Here is a 19,470-nt window from a genome sequence, read left to right on the forward strand (position 1 = left end):
AGTAGATTTTTGGGTGATTTGTCGAACACTGTATGTATATATATTTAGGTGTATAGTTATTTGTAGTAAGGATGTCCTGTCACCTTTTTTTTTTAAGGTAGGGAACGTGCCCTTTACAGACAGAGCCCATCGTAATGAAGAGATTGTTGTCTGACCAGAAGAGGAGCAGGCACGTGCTCAGCAGGGACTTCTCCGAGTAGAAACTCCGTTGGGTCAGGCCCGCCGGAAGGCCTCAGTAAAGGCCCTGATCCAATAGGTATGGATGAGGAAGGCAGCACGCAGAGTGACAGGATACTGATCCCTGAAGATAGAGTGTACTCCCACCGACAGGCCCTCAGTAACCTCCCTATCTGATAAGGATAGAGGAAGAATGCCGTCCACAGTGAAGAGATAATGACCCCCGATAATGGTGCGTGTCCCCCAACCAGGGTCTACCAGATACAGGGCACTCAGACTGTACGAATGGTGCCGAGGTGGGGGCCTGAGTCCGTATGTCTATGTTAGATACCAATACGAATATGGGTAAATGCTGCACACCAAAATAACATGAAAAGTGAAAAGATACAGTTACTGGTGCTCCCGTCTTTGAACGATAGGCCGCATCCAATCCAACACACGTAATGGCTGAAGGAAGACAGGACACACGGATTTGTAGAATGACCAATCAATTTATTGAGCTAAACACAATTAGATGCCATACATGCGTGGAGCAAGTGAGGGGACACAACACTTGGACTTGTGTATGTATGTATATACAGTATGTATATATTATATAGTTAATATATAGTTAATATATAGTCTGAGTTAATAATAACCTTGTGACCCTTAGCGCATTGATCACCACATATAAGTCACAGTACAATTCTCTGTGCAGTTCACATTAGCGCTGCGCATGTTTATGCGTTATAGTCAACCTATAGGTGCAGTCTTTTGTTTCTATCAGCTGCCGTGAGCTGGGGCCGGTGCGTGGTGCGCAAAGCGTGGACGCTCCGCGGGACGGTGCGTGGTGCGCAAAGCGTGGACGCTCCGCGGGACGGTGCGTAGCAGGCTGTAATGGCCCATCGGGATTAACACAGCGGGTGTCCCTGCGTCTGAATGGGAATCTCGCTGTGTGAATCTTACCGGGCTGCACCTGTCTGTAAGAGACGCGCAGTAAGCGTGAGACAGAGTCAGTCCCTCTCCCTGCGCGCCTTCAACAGGCGGTCGTGCGGCTTTTATTTGATTTGAATCAAACTGCTTCCCGAGTTACTGGCCCCGGTATGGAGTGCCGGTATCTCCTGTGCGTTTAAATGTCCCGTCATGTGACGCGGGAGATTTAAACAATGCAGGGGGATACCGGCACTCCATACCGCATTAATATACACGTACACTCATATACACCCGCATTAATGTACACGTACACTCGTATACACCCGCATTAATATACACGTACACTCGTATACACCCGCATTAATATACACGTACACTCGTATACACCCGCATTAATATACACGTACACTCGTATACACCCGCATTAACATACACGTACACTCGTATACACCCGCATTAATATACACGTCCACTCGTATACACCCGCATTAATATACACGTACACTCGTATACACCCGCATTAATATACACGTACACTCGTATACACCCGCATTAATGTACACGTACACTCGTATACACCCGCATTAATATACACGTACACTCGTATACACCCGCATTAATATACACGTACACTCGTATACACCCGCATTAATATACACGTACACTCGTATACACCCGCATTAACATACACGTACACTCGTATACACCCGCATTAATATACACGTCCACTCGTATACACCCGCATTAATATACACGTACACTCGTATACACCCGCATTAATATACACGTACACTCGTATACACCCGCATTAATGTACACGTACACTCGTATACACCCGCATTAATATACACGTACACTCGTATACACCCGCATTAATATACACGTACACTCGTATACACCCGCATTAATATACACGTCCACTCGTATACACCCGCATTAATATACACGTACACTCGTATACACCCGCATTAATATACACGTACACTCGTATACACCCGCATTAACATACACGTACACTCGTATACACCCCCTACTTCAATACTGCGTTTTTAAAATACAAGCCGCGCGATCGATCACCTGTTAGAGGCGCCCCCAATCGGATTGGTAGAAATACCATGTGATGCCTTTCATTTTTTGGAGTGGTGTGACATCTGTAAGCGTAGATGTGACGTCTGTAAGCGTAGATGTGACGTCTGTAAGCGTAGATGTGACTGCTTTTACCCCTACCTGTCAGTAACACATTTGTATTGTGTGTATATCTATCTATCTATATCTATATGTTGTGTAACCTTTCATGTAACTGTTTTCATGTTTCTCTTTTAATGTTGCCTGTTAAACTCACCAAATCAGGGGCTGGGCCATAATGGGAGCAGCTGCCAATGTCCCTCCCTAAATGTAGCCATGCTGTGCCATGGGGTATATAAAAGCTGGGGGAGGGGAGGGGGGAGGGGCCTGTTCTTAGACTCAGTCCCAGGATAAGTATTGTTCTGTGGCGTCGGTTCCAGTGCTGGGGCCAGGCCCGGAGTCCTGTTCCAGAAGACACTTCGTGGGATAAGAACAGGGGAAATCTCGTCAGGGAGGTCCCTGCGTCTAGTCCTGCAGGGTATCCCCAGCTATCCCAGTGGGTGAATGTGTGTTGTACAGACGTACTACCTGTCTGTAAGAGACGCGCAGTAAGCGTGAGACTCAATCACTCTCCCTGCGCGCCTTAAAATATGTAACAGTTGTGGATACCTTTTTTCCAATAAATTCCATTTTTTCTACTCTGTTGTTCTGTCTGGCGAATTGATCCCTGGTGTGATAGTCCTGGTGTGATAGTCCTGCTGTGATAGTCCTGGTGTGATAGTCCTGGTGTGATAGTCCTGGTGTGATAGTCCTGGTGTGATAGTCCTGGTGTGATAGTCCTGGTGTGATAGTCCTGGTGTGATAGTCCTGGTCTCCCATGACATCATCATCAAAAAGGGAGGGCAGATAGCCAATCAGGTAGCATTGTTTAAATCTCCTTTGTCACGTGACCTGGACATTTAAACGCACGGGAGATACCGGCACCCCATACCGGGGCCGGTAACTCGGGAAACAGGGGGTCCCGGAGGCTGAAATTAATGCAGTTCAGCTCCGGTGACCCCCTGCTTCCATACTGTGTTATAAAAGCCCCGTGATCGCCTGTTATAGGCGCAGAGGGAGTGACTGATTCAGTCTATTCTTACAGACAGGTGCAGCCCGGTAAGATTCACACAGCACGAGTCCCATTCAGACGCAGGGACCCCCGCTGTATTAATCCCGATGGGCCATTAAGTCTTCGTACTTGCACTCCGCGCGCATGGATGAAAAAAATAAAAACAGCCGCAGGGGATTTGGAGAGGCGAGTGCAACAGACCATAGGGCTACATCGGTAATAGGCCTCCCAAGTCCTAGGTGGTTAGGCCTCTATTTGAAGTACCGGTACAACATTGGAGCTCATGTGTTATACCTGTTGTAGCAAGCCTGTACTTCGTAAAGGATTGATTTGGTACCACTTTATCCTATGACCTGTCGGAGGGATCCTCTCTGTCGGCAGTCTCTCCTTCTGGGTCTCTGTGGGTGGGTGATTCAGCTCTTTAGGCTGTCCTCCGTACGGTCTGCCACGGCAGCCTCTATGTGGGACACGTGCAGGTCCCTCACGCAGCTGGCTCACGATTAAGCCTCGCTCTGCCAGGCCTGCGCAGGTCTGACTCCAACTTTCATGGCTGCCCCCCTATTAAAGCTCACTCTTAGACCCTCCTCCTTCACCAGCCTTTTCACTGGCTCATCACAGTCACGTCCCTTGGAGAGGAACCTGCTACGGGGGGCAGTGTGCATGTGTTGCTTGCTATAAACTGCTGGGATTACATATACAAGAGATTGCCAATCTAACATTACTAAAGGACACAAATATAAACACCTCATATGAGTAAGAGCTACCAAAGGGATGGGATCCTAAAGAAGCCTAAGAAGCTCCCTAGTGTTGGAGTTACCAAGGGAAGAAGCACAGAGTACGCGTATTGCTTGACACCAGTTAATGTCTATGTGAAGCCTGCCCTTGTATGTGGCGCATTTATAAATGGATGCGAATAAAGTTTGTACTACAAAAGTTCCTGGCGCCCTTTATTGTAACTTCTGCATAACTACTGCTGCAGGCCACTGATTATACATAGGTAATGTGTTTAATTTATGGGCATCACATGTTAAAATTATGCGCAGGAGCTGATAGGGTTAATCTCTGATACCAGTCACCCATGACATATCCTATTCCAATCATATCCCCATCTTGACTCTATATTGCTCCCCCAAGGGGTTAAGTTTATACCCACATTTTATTCTTTTGAGTGTAATTATATATATATATATATATATATATATACAGTCGTCGACAAATTACCAAAAAATCTACTCGCCGAACAAAAAAATCTACTCGCCACCTAGTACCACACGTGTGCTGCTTGGGCCAATAGGAGCTCGCCACGATGTTAAATCCACTCGCCCGGGGCGAGCAAATGTATAGGTTTGTCGAACACTGTATATATATATATGTATTAAAACTTTTTTTTTTTTTGCGCCATTTTCGCTTTTGTTTCTGGTATAGGGATTCTTTACCTTATGGCCTAAGAAACATATACACGCTTGGTTTAGAGTGCATATATAGGGGTACCTTTGAACTTCTTTGTTCACTCTCTGTCATATAAGTATTTTACCTCCTTTGCACCTACCATTTTAGGACCTTCTGTTTAATAGGTGAGCAGTTCTCTACAACTCTTATGTTCGTAGCTGATTAAGGCCGCGCGTATGGTGGCCGCGACGGGCAACGCGACCGATGACGTCACCCGTAGCCGCTAGCGAAAGTTGTATTTCGCTTTGCAGTGGCGGGCGAGGGTGACCGGGCCATCGATTGGTTCAGGGGCTGTCATGTGACGCGACAGCCCCTAAAAAATCAAATATTCCCGGCTGCAGAAATCCGCGTTGCCACGTCGCGCTTACTATAAGCGTACGCAACGGCGCCAATGTATTTGTTTTTGGGCGACGTCGCCGGCACTATAAGTGCGGCCCTACAGATCTGCTCTGCTGCCTGTGCTTTCTCCACCCAGGAAGGCGGTACCGCTCGAGTAGAGTGGGTTTTTAAGCCTGTTGGTATCTGCATGTTGGATCTTTGATACGTCAAGCTTATTGTCTGTATGATCCATCTTATGATACATCTCTTGGAATCCTCTTCTTTGTTTTTCCCTAAAAAACAGGAAGCGCTGGCTTTCTGACTTCCTGAGTTGTCCCCAGGTGTTCCACCAGACCGCTCATCACATCTAGTGAATGTAGATTCCTTTCTTTCTCATTCTTTGGATGTGGACACCATTGAAGGTAGTACAATCTCCTGATTTGTGTGACAGAATGATGACACCTTTGGACAAGAATTGAGGATTTGTCCTCAGAACCACCTTGTCTTCATGGATTGACAAATAGGGCTCCTTTATTGAAAGGGCCTGTATTTCACGGACTCATCACTGGCAGAGGTCACGGAGATTACGATTGCCGTTTCCAATGACCGATTACTAATGTCGGCTTCCTGCAAAGATTCAAACGGTGCATTGCATGGAATTTGTAGTACTAGATTCAAATCCCACGCTGGAATTCGATCTCTAACGTTATGTCTGATGCTCTGAATAGCCTGGACTAATCTCTTTATCAGAGGCCTATGTGCAATTGGCTGCAACCTGATTGCTCCAATCTGAACTTTTAACGTGTTTGGGTTTAGTCCTTTCTGGAAACCATCCTGCAAAAATCCAGGATCAGGTTAATGGAAGCCGTTTATGGACTACTTCTCTTGGTTGTGGACCACCAATGGAATCTTCTCCAGACTTTCATGTAAATCTTGGCGGTCACCCTTTAACAAGACTGTAACAGAGTCTCTATCAATGGTGAAGATAGTCCTTATTGTCTTATTATTACCCTTTCAGCTTCCAAGCTGTCAACTTCAGCCTTTTTATGTTGGGGTGGTGTACTGGACCTCGAGACCGAGGGTCCTTTCCTGTTTGGAAGTACCCAGCATGGTTCTGCTGGTAGGTTTAACAAGTCTGTAAATCAAGCACTCCTGGGCCAGTACGGAATGATTGCCACCTCCGTCAATTGGAACTTGAGGGAATATATAATAATAATATAAAATCCCATTTCCGCATCATCGCATCTAAATGTTTCGGACAGTCTTTCTGGTAGAGAGAACATAACCATCCGAGTTTTGTATTTTCTCTTCTCTGATGGAGGGACCATTCTCCCTGTAGAATTTCCTGGTGACTGACACAATCCAAAAAAACAAAACAAACAAAGATGCCCAAAGCTACTTCCAATGTGACAAAAATACAAATGCAATACCTATATATTCTCTTGAAAAGGGTCATTTAGTTTAACCCTTTGGCCAAAGCGTCTTAAGCCTGCTGCCACTTTCAAGGCATGACCGTTAGCAGGTCGTAACACTACCGGAGTTAAAATTCTTATGTAGCTGTATAATTACAGGAAGAATGATCACATTGGATCTGTCGTAACCCAGCTAAATAAAACTGACCTGCCAACTTGGAAAGTGGGGAGGGGCGAGCTTAAACCTGGGGGGGAGGGGGGGCACTAACCTCCCAAAAACAGCTGAGACCAGCTGCAAACAGTTAAGAAACTCAGATACCCAACAAGCTCTGAGAAACCCCTACTATTACCACATAATATATATGTATACAAGTGTCAAAAGGAGTGCTAGTGGGCGTGGCTAAATGTATACAACAAAAAATAAAGATGCCCAAAGCTACTTCCAATGTGAAAAAAATAAACAGTACAATACCTATATATTCTCGTTTGGGGTTTCTCAGAGCTTGTTGACTGACATTCTCCTTTCCTTCGACATAAACTGCTGTTCTCTGCCCATGACAGTATCTTCATAGTCTCTCTCATGAGTGTTAGGCTTCTTGTACCCCGTGGTAATTTATATGTGGCTGTTGCCACATTGTCTACACTGGCAGATTTTCAAAAATGCCGCCCTTAGGCACTTACCTTGTGCCACGCTCCTCCTTCATGCCGCCCTTCTTCACTGTCATGGCATCGACGCTGCAACGTCACAAGGCGGTGCGTTGCCATTTGACGCATCAAGCAACGTGCCGTGGTCAAGTGACGCCATTTGATGCTGCAACGCTGAAGGAGGAGGGTGGCATGATGGAAAAGGTAAGAACTTTAGAGGCCACAAACTCTCCACTGGCAATCAGTGGGGAAGAGAGCAGGGCCTCTGTATATGGACGGGGGTGGGGGGGGCCTAATGTGAAATCCGCCTCTGGTTGAATGTACTCGGATAGGCTTGCCTTTCAACTGGGCTTAGAAAGCTTCCAACACTTTGAAGACTGCCCTTAGTTCTAACTTTCTCTCTGCCTGGTGCCGTGGCCTCTGAATCATGTGTGTGTGCCAGTGAATTTACGTCAGATAGGTCCTGGTCTGTTGCCAGATATAACTACTTCTCTAGTGACCTTGAACTTCTTTCCCACTCCCACAGTACTTTTATCTAGAGTGGATGCATATGCAGTCTTGCCGATGGAACTGCTTCTATGGGAGGCTGACAGGAGCCCTGGCACTCTCATGGCTTAGCGTACTGAAAGCTTTCTGTTGGTCTCAATTTGCTTTTATCCCCAATTGATGACCCAGCCTAGATCCCATAGAAATTCCAGTAGACACTGGATGTGATATTCTAGGAGTATTTGTGATGTTTTTAGTAGCCAGTCATCCAGATAGAGTACTACAAATATACCTTACTCCCCGATTGCTTCCACTACCACCACCATTACATTTCTCAAGTCTCTGGGAGCAGATCACAGGCTAAATGGTAGGGTCTTGAAGCAAAACCAATAATTTATGGTGAGCATTGCAGATGGAAATATGCAGGTAAGAGTCTTTTAACTCTGTTGCTGCCATTAAAGCTGGGGGATTTTATATGTTCATGACACATTTTAATGCCTCCATTTTTAAATACTCCGTGGACATACTGATTTATGAATGTTAGATCCAAGACTGACCTGAATCCATCTGATGTTTTGGGAATCATGAACTTTATAGGGTATAATCTGTTCTTTTCTTGATGCTGTGGTTCTATACTTACCACCCCATCCCCCTTGAATTTTTATTCTGCCCCTCACTGTTCTTTTGATGAGGCACACTGGTGAAGGCCTGATGATGAATCTTCTTGCAGGCCTGCCTGTGAATTTGATTGAATTACTTCTTTGTATTAGTTGACGGACCTAATGATGTTATCTACTGCCACTTCATAGCAAAATGTCAGTCTTCCTCCCATTTGCGGACCACCTCTTTGCTTTCCTCCCACCCCGGAAGGATGACGACCGCTTTCTGAAGTTTTTCTATGACCTGTGTTCTTTTTGAGGCCTTAGGCCACGAAAAAATAACCTGTGGGTCTTAGTAGCTCTACGGTCTTGGGTAAGGCTGCGCTTATAGTGCTGCCGATGGCGATACGATGGGTGACGTCACCTTTCGCCGGTCGGCCGCATCGCAGGATTCCCGCAATTTGATTTGTTCAAGGGCCGTCACGTGACGCGATGACCCTTGAAAAATCTAATTTTGCCGGCGGCGGGTTTTCGCAACGGCAACGTCGCGTGTAATACAAGTGCACGCGGCGGCAATGTGTTTGTTTTCGGTCGAATTCGCGTCGCCGGCACTATACGCACGGCCCAAGGCTCTCGTCTTCTCACCCGGCAACCAGTCCAATTTCTCTAATTCTGCTTCGACCAATAATAAGCCCCCGAATGGCATGGAGCAACGCTGGTTCTTAAAAGCGGGTTCTGCTTTCCACGTTTTTAGGTATAATGCCGTGCGGGACACTGTTGACAGAGCTACACATTCAGCTGTTAGGCAGGTAGACTCCATAGATACATCACAAAAGTAGTCTATACCCAGACAAATCAACAGAAATAGTTTAAAGATTAAATCTCTTGAAACTTACGCCCTTAAACCGTCTTCTACTTGGGTTACCCATGCACTTCATGACCTGCTAACGCAGGCTGATGCCACACTTGAATTGCAGTGTCCTTGCCGTCAAGAATACTCTTCTCAATGCACATTCCGCTCATCCATTAGATCCCGGAAGTTTGAGCCATCTAGAGGAATGGACGATCTTCGGCATAGCCTTGCTACTGGTATGTCTACTTTTGGAGGACTATCCAAAGTTTTGGCATTCTCTGGATCAAATTAGTACGTTTGGATAATCCTTCTCGATAAGGATGGGTTTTTTTTGTCTGTATGCTGCAATTCTTCACTAATCAATTTCTTGATTGATGTGCACACTGGAAAGACTCTTGGCCTTCAATGTGAACTCATGAACATAGTCATGCTTCCTTATAAGCTCTTTCGCTTCTATCCCCATCATCATTTTTACTCGTTTCACCAGCTTGTCTTCCGTTCCAAAACTTGAATATTCTTCTCTCATTTCCCCCTCATCGGATTAATCTGGGAATTCTGTTCATGCTCAGGCTTCCCAGCTAGATTCCCGTGAGGATGTGGAGTAGCATCTCTGATATTCTCTTTGCATTGAAGAACTTGTAAATTAATCTGTAAATTAGCAGTTTTAAAGCCAAAAGGTCTGCTGCATTGTTGACTGGAACCATCCCAAAGCTCTGAATGTGGATGGTATTGTCCTCCATTGCCTTTATGCAAGCATTGCACCATTTCTTATATGTCAGGTAGAAGCTATTCACATCCTGAACAAGCTAATGGTTTGTCTTTCCAGACACCACCTTGGTGATATAGTAAATTTCATATAGCGCCCCTCTCCCAATGGGCTCAAAGTGCTTCACAATGGCCATATAGTGTACCCAACACCACAGTAATTTTTTTTGGGGGGGGGGCTTGGGTTGATTTTGGTGTCTGAGGCACAGGGCGATAAAGTGACTTGTCCAAAGTCACAAGGAGCAGACACTGGGAATTGAACCAGGTTCCCCTGCTTCACACTCGATGTCATGTTTACCGTCAGTGTCTTTGCACAGAGCCACTGTCCAACATCTTGGCCCCAGTGATAAGGAACTCTACCGCCTGTAAAGGAAAAACAGCTATACCCAATGGTGGGGTACCTGGTTTAGAGACCCCCTGAGGGAACCGCCTACAAATACACAGTACAAGCTCTTATCAGGAAACACAAGAAAACCACTGCAGTTAAAAGGGCACAATAAAGCTTCATCCTGCTCTACCTCTGAAGGTGTCATCTATAACCCATGGTGCTGACAGACAAGGAGAAAATGTAACCAACTTACAGTCATTTTCTTTTCCTGGAACCGTGGCAGTGGGCACAGTTTCCTCCCTATGTATGCCTAATATACATCAGTTGTATTTTTCAGCTATGGGAGCATCCAGACTATCTGCAGTTAGTGGGAGGGGCCTTTTATGGCCTACCTACAAGAATTCAATTTCCTGTCCTACTCCGCTGGGGATAGACTAAAACCCTACGATGCCCACTGCCATGGTGAACAGGAAATTATGATTGCTTCAACTAACAGCTGCGGTTATTAGCGCAACCTTTACATTACACTGGGCTCTGGTGAGAACTCCATTTTAATCTCCAGGACACATCACATTTCAAACCCTTATACCTAAGGAACGCCGCATGGGATTTAAAAAATAAAAAATCAAGGCGTGAGGCGACCTCAAAGTAATGCAAGTAAAAAGGCAATCAGGGTGGACTGCTGCTGTAATATTCTATCTAAACACTGGAGATAACCCCTTCAGTTCCAGAACGGTTAATGACAATACAAATAGACCAGAAAACAAGCCCTTTACACATTAAATGATTTTTATTTTTTATTTCCTGACAAACATTCTTAACTCAAATTTTTTTTCGTGGACATTTTCAAGAACACTTTATTTAAAAAAAAAAAAAAATAATAATATTCTTACCCAGAGATTACAAGTAACAGTTAGGTATTCCAATTATACAAAAAACACAGAGCTTCATCAGCGCAGGGAGGGAGTTGGGTTCTCACCCTTCGCCTCGAATAGTGAAAGCAGACGTGAGACAAGCCCATTTACACAACTGGTAAAACATTTTCAGCGCCCTGGGCGGGAGTTAGAGAACCTCAGATATTTTTTGGGAGACGCATCATGAGACACCAAATTGCGATCTAAAATATTCATCATTCCAAACTAAATAGGGTTACAGAGGGTTTTTTCTCAGTCACTAAAGCAGGGGAGGCCAACTCCAATCCTGATGGGCCAGCAACAGGTCAGGTTAAGGATATCCCTGCTTCAGCACAGATGCCTCAGTCAACTGCACCACATGTGCTGAAGCAGGGATATCGTCAAAACGACATCATGGTGGCCTTGGCAGACTGCAATTAGCCACCCGTGGGCTAAAAGACCAGTTTGCTCAATAGCCGAAAGGTCCTCGTTGGGTAAAGTGCTCTGTGGGTCCAACGTACATCTGTTAGATGAACACATTCAATGTTCCTGTATGTTGTGTTGAGATTCATTGTGTAATGGGGAATTTGGTCAGTTCTTATGACCCATCTTCCCAGCCGCATCACATTATGTAACGTGTAACCTGAACACCCCTTCTAGATTCAGACATTTTAACCCTTTGGGTAGTGGCCATGTGGTCACCACCAGCTCTCTTCCCCCCCCCCCCCCCCCTCAATGATGTGAAGAGGGCTCCCACTCTTATGTTCACATCCCCTGCTACATCGTCTCCAAGAAAAGGAGGACAAATAGCAGGACGAACAAATACAGGTAACGACTTGTACATCAATAGGGACAGCCTAAGGTTTAATGAACCAAATTATTTACAGTTTAATCAGTGTTTAACAAACCTCGGAGGTCTTTTCACGTGCACGGTTCAACTCTCACCCGTGCTCCGTCCAGACAGATTAATAAGGCCAGCAGTTACTATTCTTTGTATGAAAAAGGTATCACAAGGTATCGCGGCAGGTTACTACGGTTACCGTGCAATGTGCAAGGAGAGGGGTGAGGGGGGAAGAAGAGGGGTGCATTTTTAGCATAAAATAGTGTTCAAACACTTCAATATTTAGCTCCTAACCTGCCCCACCCCCAATCTCAACACAGAGTGTTTGCAATGCGAAGAAACAAAGTGAGCTGTCGGCCTCTTTGGCAGCAAATGGTTAAAAAAGTGTTTATCCCCCAATGAGGATTTCTAGAGTAAAATGATGTCTGTACGTAATTTGCAGTCCCTCTGCCCCGCAAACACTGCAAAGGATCCTCAGTAAGAATGACTCAGTGAAATAGCGCTCTAACCCATGTTATTAACTGCCGTTTGATTCTCTAGATTGGACTGTCTGCAATTCACTACAGGAGTTATTTTGCCATCAGTAATGCCAGAGCAGAAACCTACTTACTTTTAACTGCAAAGGGATTCACTGCTCCAAGCAAACAGGCTTTAGAAAACGAGGTAAAAAAACCATTGTAGAAATTATTCTTATTTACGAATGCCACAAAATGTGATGGACAGGTCACTGTAGGGACTTCTGTTTTATTTCCGGCCACTGCAGCAGTTACAGTCAAAATATAAACCCCCTTATTGACCATTTGGCATCCCAGGGGGTAATGATTTGATGGGAAAATAACTTCTATACTCCTCTCGCGCCAGAGATCCCATCAATTACTTCTAAACCCCACATCTCTAGCTCATGTTTCCAGCGGCGTATCACGGTGTGATGGCCTAACAGGGTAAAGCAGGGAGTGACGGCTCCAACAGGCAAACAACTAATCCCGTCACATTAATGAGGAAACAGCGGATGGAACGACTGCCACTGATGTGTATTCTCCAGGCTGTTACTCCTTAATACGTAGCTTCAGCTTCGGGGACATCTTGTCTTACTGTAACCCAACTCCTGAAGCGCACCTTTACTATTATACCCAGGACACTCGTTGACAGCTTTGAAAAGCCCAAGTTGTAAGCGCCAATCCTGCCATCTTAAACTCTCCCACTGAACTGGTCACCAGTAGCTACGTTGTTGGAAGTCAAGACCGATGCGCAGACAAGATGGAGGATTACATTCGCCGTTACTCTACAAAATCCCCGAATAGCTGGAATTATTATCAATGGGGTGTTGTTTTAAAGGGTAAACCCTCTGCCCTTTGTTAATTATGGCTGGGGAACATTGTGACCCCAATTAATTTCAGGGCTGGAGTTAGAGTGGAATGTCAGAGTTAGTCTGGTGCTGCTAACACAGTGAAGTTATATATAATATATTTATATATATCAAAGGAAAAAAACATTAGCTTTTAAATACTGGCAGCAAGATGACTTATTTTTTTTATAAAATCTCTTAACTCATTACAGAATAAATGAAAACCAAAGACAAAGGCCGGTAAGAACACTAATGATTGATAAACTTCTTTTCCGCGCCTGGCTTGCAGGGCTGCCCGCGTGGCCATCTCGAACACTTCCGTCACTCCGTCTTTCGTCTTCGCAGAGCACTCCATGTACCCGAAGGCTCCGATCCGGTTGGCCATGTCCCGGCCTTCTTCCGGCTTCACCGGCTCCTGCGGGACGGAAAGAACGGCGGAACGATTAACATGGTGAGCGGCTCTCCGGAGAACGGTGTGATACTACATTACGAGCCAATACATCACAGACCGACAGGTACAATGAATTGCAATGCAAGGGTTAATTCCTTTGAAGTAGGTGAGGTCAGTTTGAATCCCAGTATGAGCCTCTTTTCTCAGGAACTGAAGTTTGGGTGCAGGGGACGTCATCCCGGCAGCGCTGTATGTCCAATTTTATTTCCCAACTACCAGCACTTACATAGGAAACACATTACAGGCCTAAAACAGTCCCCTTCCCTAACAGAGGCGCCAGTAACTGTGCAGAGCAATGTGTTGCAGACCCTCTGGCAGCCGAATGGTTAAATGAACGTAAAGCCACACGTAATAAACACGCTGAAAACATGTAACCAAAGAAACTAAAGACAAACCCTTCTAAATCTAACTTCTGTGGTTACATACGGGCTCAGCCTTAACGAGGGGATCTTAATGCAACAACGTCATGTTTGCAGTGCGGCTGCTGTGGTTTGGAAGTTTATCTATTGCAGCCATTTTAATCAGCCCCTGGTGGCCTGCTGCTCAGGGCTTGGTATCTCTGAAGTGGGAATGTTGCCAGTCTCAGAGAATAGCGAGAGAGACTCTATATTTAAGTGGAACACAGCAAATTGCCGCTATAAAGGTTCAGCCCCTTTTGTGACGTCAGCCTCTGCTGAGGAGAAGCGAATATCCATATCCACTCTGACAGGGGCCTGGTGGGCCAAGGTTACAGGAAGCACCTCATTAATAAAAATCGGCCCCCATTAATTCAGAGCCCACACTAAAAAGAAATCCCCCCCGGGGAACCTGTGTCCTGAGATATGTAGATTTTTGTGCCATGTCTGCAGGGTCACAAATAAAAGGCTGCAACATAATTCCCCCGATGACATTGCAACTTTCTATTGGCTGCCAGAGACTCCGACACTGTGGCCATTTTGTGTTACTCGGGGGGCCATGATCAGCTCCCTTTAAAGGTTCATGTTTGCGTAGACTTTGCTGTTGCCCCAGTGGGTAAGCTGGGGGTCACCAGAAAGATGTTCATTTCAGCTATGGTAAGCCCTTGCTTCCCGAGATCCTTAGCTCTGAAGGGTCTGCCAGTAACCGCTAAGGCTGGGCACTAAATATGGCCATTTAAAGGTCTCACAGGCCAAAAGGAAGCTGTGATGTCATGCCTTGTGGTATTGAGATAGCGGCGGAAGCACCTTTAGCGGTACGTACCCTGGGAAGCAGGGAGAAAAGACATGCAGGAGGGGTACAGACCTGCTCATCGTTACGCAGGTCTTTCTTGTTCCCCACCAGGATGATCGGTACATTGGGGCAGAAATGTTTTACCTCCGGGGTTCACTTCTCAGGGATGTTTTCTGTCGCAAAAAACAAAAATCAATCCTTAGTGTCTGTTCACAGCAGAGAGGGGCGGAAGAGAGCACGCGCACACACGCACAATAGTGAGACAGAGGGGGATCTCTCACACAGTAACGTCAGCAACAACACAGGGTCGGATAATAACAGCAGATACAGCGACTGTTTAAAGGAAAGACGGCAAATCTAGGAGAGAAATGTGCTCGGGGACAAGGGGAACAGGTTAACCCTTTCACTGCAACACATGCTGAAGTATTTTCATATTTAAGCTTGGAGAAAAGGTGCCCTCACTGGACTCCCGCACAAATGCCTGCGGTGCACGTCCATCACCGGTAAGGGCGCTATCAATATTAGAGTAAAATCTCCTTTAGTTGAAGAATATTGTACCCTAGTATTTTATATGCCTACATTAACATAACAAAGTACTGATCGGATGGAGAGCGTTCAAGTGCAATGATGTGTCGGTAGGATTGCCACCTTCAACTGAAGGGGAATGGGGGCGTGTGTGTGTGTGTATATATACACACATGTATGTATGTATGTGTGTATGTGAATATGTATGTGTGTATATGTGTGTGTATATATATATATATATATATATATATATATATATATATATATATATATATATATATATATATATACTAGCTGAGAGACCCGGCGTTGCCCGGGATGTAATTTTCGGGGGGCGGACGACAGGGTTGGGCTTCCCCCCCTTGACAGCTAGGTGGGTGACTGAGTTGACTGAGTGTGTGGGTGACTGTGTGGGTGGGTGGGTGACACTTGACTGATTGACTTTGGGTGGGTGACTTTGGGTCGGTTTGACTTTGGGTGGGTTTGACTTTGGGTGGGTTTGACTTTGGGTCGGTGGGTGGGTGACTTTGGGTCGGTGACTGGGTGGGTGACTTTGGGTCGGTTTGACTTTGGGTCGGTGGGTGGGTGACTTTGGGTCGATGGGTGGGTGAATTTGGGTCGGTTTGACTTTGGGTCGGTGGGTGGGTGAGTTTGGGTCGGTGGGTGGGTGACTTTGGGTCGGTGGGTGGGTGGGTGGGTGACTTGGGTCGGTTTGACTTTGGGTCGGTGGGTGACTTTGGGTCGGTGGTTGGGTGGGTGACTTGGGTCGGTGGGTGGGTGACTTTGGGTCGGTGGGTGGGTGACTTTGGGTCGGTGGGTGGGTGGGTGACTTTGGGTCGGTGGGTCGGTGACTGGGTGACTTTTTCAGGGTCGGTGACTGGGTGGGTCAGTGACTGGGTTCGGTGACTGGGTGGGTCAGTGAGTGTGTAGGTGGGGTCGGTGAGTGGGTGGGGTCAGTGACTGGGTGGGTGGTTTTGGGTGAGTGAGTGGGAGATAAGAAGGCCCCATCGCCAGCATCATCCTTGTGGTCCGTTCCCAAAATAATACATAGCCAATACATTGCAATGACATTCACATATCAATGAACCCCTTAATCACCTTATCAAGTACTAACCGCAAAGGTAATTAAGGGGTTAAGCCATCCTGGACACATACCCACCCTTCACACATTCCTTTGTACAGTGGATTCATCATGAAAAAATAATATTAAAATAAAAGAAACAATATATATATATATATATATATATATATATATATATATATATATATATCAAAAAATAAATAGATGATACCGTTCTGTGGCTAACGAAATGCTTTTATTTGTGCGAGCTTTCGAGATACACTGATCTCTTCTTCCGGCGATGTTACAATGAATGAAGCAAGGATAACTTAAAAACAGTGTCTCTTGGAATGTTATCTGTGCTGTTCCTTCCCCCGTGTGGATGTGTTTTATGGCTAGAGGTGTCAAAGGGTAACTGAAAGCAAGTGAAGAAAGAGTGTGTATGTGTATCAGTGTGAATAAAAGTGAATACAAACTCTCACATTTCCACACCCACCCACACCATTTATATCCCTCTCACTCCACACACACCTTGTGTAGAGCACTGTTTATACTGTGGGCTCTCCATTCATTTTTATTCACACTGATACACATACACACTCTTTCTTCACTTGCTTTCAGTTACCCTTTGACACCTCTAGCCATAAAACACATCCACACTGGGGAAGGAACAGCACAGATAACATTCCAAGAGACACTGTTTTTAAGTTATCCTTGCTTCATTCATTGTAACATCGCTGGAAGAAGAGATCAGTGTATCTCGAAAGCTCGCACAAATAAAAGCATTTCGTTAGCCACAGAACGGTATCATCTATTTATTTTTTGATTATTGAAGCTCGGCTAACACGGTACTGATACCTCTACATATATATATATATATATATATATATATATATATATATATATATATATATATATATATCTACTATATATTTCTCAAACAGTCATATGTGGCTATGTCTGTATGTGTCTCCCTGTGTCCCTCCCTGTGTCCCTAGCGGCAATCAGATTGGACCTTGGGCCAGGCCAATGAGATTGCTCCCTTGGCCCGCCCGCCCCCGCACACCTCTCATTGGCCTGAGGTGGAGTGATGGGCCAAAGGTCACACACACACACACACACACACACACACACACACACACACACACACACACCCCCGCAGTGCGCGGCGCTCATCGGGACCCGTGCGCACCTCCTCCTCTCCCCGGGTCTCCCGGTTTCCCGCGCTTTTTCCTCCCCCCCCCCCCACCCCCCCACGGCGCCGCTACAGTTAGCGAGGGAGCGGAGCGAACGCTCGGGACACAGCGGGGGACTCTCACCTCTCCCCGGCTCTCACCACCCATAGGCCACTCCCTCACCTGGCGCTCACCCCCCCCCCCGCTCCCCCTCCCCCCCACCCACACACACAGAGCACTGAGCGGCTCTCCCTGCACACAGGCTGCTCCCCCAGCTCCCCGTCCCCGAGGGCGCTCCTCCGCCTCTCTCCGCCTCTCCTCAACGGAGCGTCTCAGCCTCTCCGCTGAGGAGCCCGAGGTGGAGGAGGAGGGCGGCCGGGACCCGGAGGAAGAGGAGCGCGGCCGTGTGCAAGGTGAGGAAAACGCAGGGGAATGGGTTATTTAACGCATCCCTGACTCCTCCTGCCCTTTGCCCCCCACACCCTCCCTGCCCTTTGCCCTCCATGCCCTTTGCCCCCCCTCCCCCCTGCCCTTTACCCCCCTGCCCTCCCTCCCCCTGCCCTTTGCCCCCCCTGCCCTCCCTCCCCCTGCCCTTTGCCCCCCTGAACTCCCTCCCCCTGCCCTTTGCCACCCCTGCCCTTTGCCCCCCTGCCCTCCCTCCTCCTGCCCTTTGCCCCCCCTGCCCTCCCTCCCCCTGCCCTCCCTCCCCCTGCCCTTTGCCACCCCTGCCCTTTGCCCCCCTGCCCTCCCTCCCCCTGCCCTTTGCCCCCCCTGCCCTCCTTCCCAATGCCCTTTGCCCCCCTGCCCTCCCTCCCAATGCCCTTTGCCCCCTGCCCTCCCTCCCCCTGCCCTTTGCCCCCTGCCCTCCATCCCCCTGCCCTTGCCCTTTGCCCCCTGCCCTCCCTCCCCCTGCCCTTTGCCCCCTGACCTCCCTCCCCCTGCCCTTTGCCCCCTGACCTCCCTCCCCCTGCCCTTTGCCCCCTGACCTCTCTCCCCCTGCCCTTTGAACCCTGCCCTCCCTCCCCTGCCCTCCCTCCCCCTGCCCTTTGCCCCTGCCCTTCTCCCCCCTGCCCTCCCTCCCCCTGCCATTTTCCCCTTTGCCCCCCTGCCCTTTGCCACCCTGCCCTTTGCCCCCCTGCCATTTGCCCCCCTGCCCTTTGGCCTCTTGCCCCCTGCCCTCTTGCCCCCCTCCCTCCCTGCCCTCTTTCCCCCCCTGCCCTCTTGCCCCCCCTGCCCTTTGCCCCCCTCCCTCCCTCCCTGCCCTCTTGCCCCCCTGCCCTTTGCCCCCTCCCTCCATGCCCTCTTGCCCCCCTGCCCTCTTGCCCCCCTGCCCTCTTGCCCCCCCTGCCCTTTGCCCCCCACCCTCCCTGCCCTCTTGCCCCCCTGCCCTCCCTGCCCTCTTGCCCTCCCTGCCATCTTGCCCCTCCCTGCCCTTAGCCCCCCCGCACATCCGTGCCCTTAGCCCCCCTGCCTCTCCCTGCCCCTTAGCCCCCCCCCTCCCTGCCCTTTGGCCCCCCCTGCCCCTCCCTGCCCTTTGGCCCCCCCGCCCCTCCCTGCCCTTTGGACCCCCCCCCGCCCCTCCCGGCCCTTTGGCCCCCCCACCGCCCCTCCCTGCCCTTTGGCTCCCCCCCGCCCCTCCCTGCCCTTTGGCCCCCCCCACCCCTCCCTGCCCTTTGGCCCCCCCGCCCCTCCCTGCCCTCTGGCCTCCCCGCCCCTCCCTGCCCTCTGGCCCCCCCGCCCCTCCCTGCCCTCTGGCCCCCCCACCCCTCCCTGCCCTCCCTGCCCTTTTGCCCCCATGCCCTCCCTGCCATCTTGCCCCTCCCTGCCCTTAGCCCCGCCACCCCTCCCTGCCCTTAGCCCCCCTGCCACTCC

General features: G+C 48.2%; 1 long non-coding RNA gene across 1 annotated transcript; it reads right to left on the reverse strand.

Annotated features, from left to right (window-relative positions):
• Nucleotides 1-10,904: 10,904 nt before the first annotated feature.
• Nucleotides 10,905-15,533, reverse strand: LOC142486446 (uncharacterized). The gene is made up of 2 exons (XR_012798968.1): nucleotides 14,911-15,533; nucleotides 10,905-13,614 (listed from the first exon to the last, which is right to left on the reverse strand). It is a non-coding gene; the product is annotated as an uncharacterized LOC142486446 (long non-coding RNA).
• Nucleotides 15,534-19,470: the final 3,937 nt, after the last annotated feature.

The sequence above is a fragment of the Ascaphus truei genome, unplaced genomic scaffold (genome assembly GCF_040206685.1).
Source record: "Ascaphus truei isolate aAscTru1 unplaced genomic scaffold, aAscTru1.hap1 HAP1_SCAFFOLD_872, whole genome shotgun sequence".
NCBI classification, from domain to species: domain Eukaryota; kingdom Metazoa; phylum Chordata; class Amphibia; order Anura; family Ascaphidae; genus Ascaphus; species Ascaphus truei.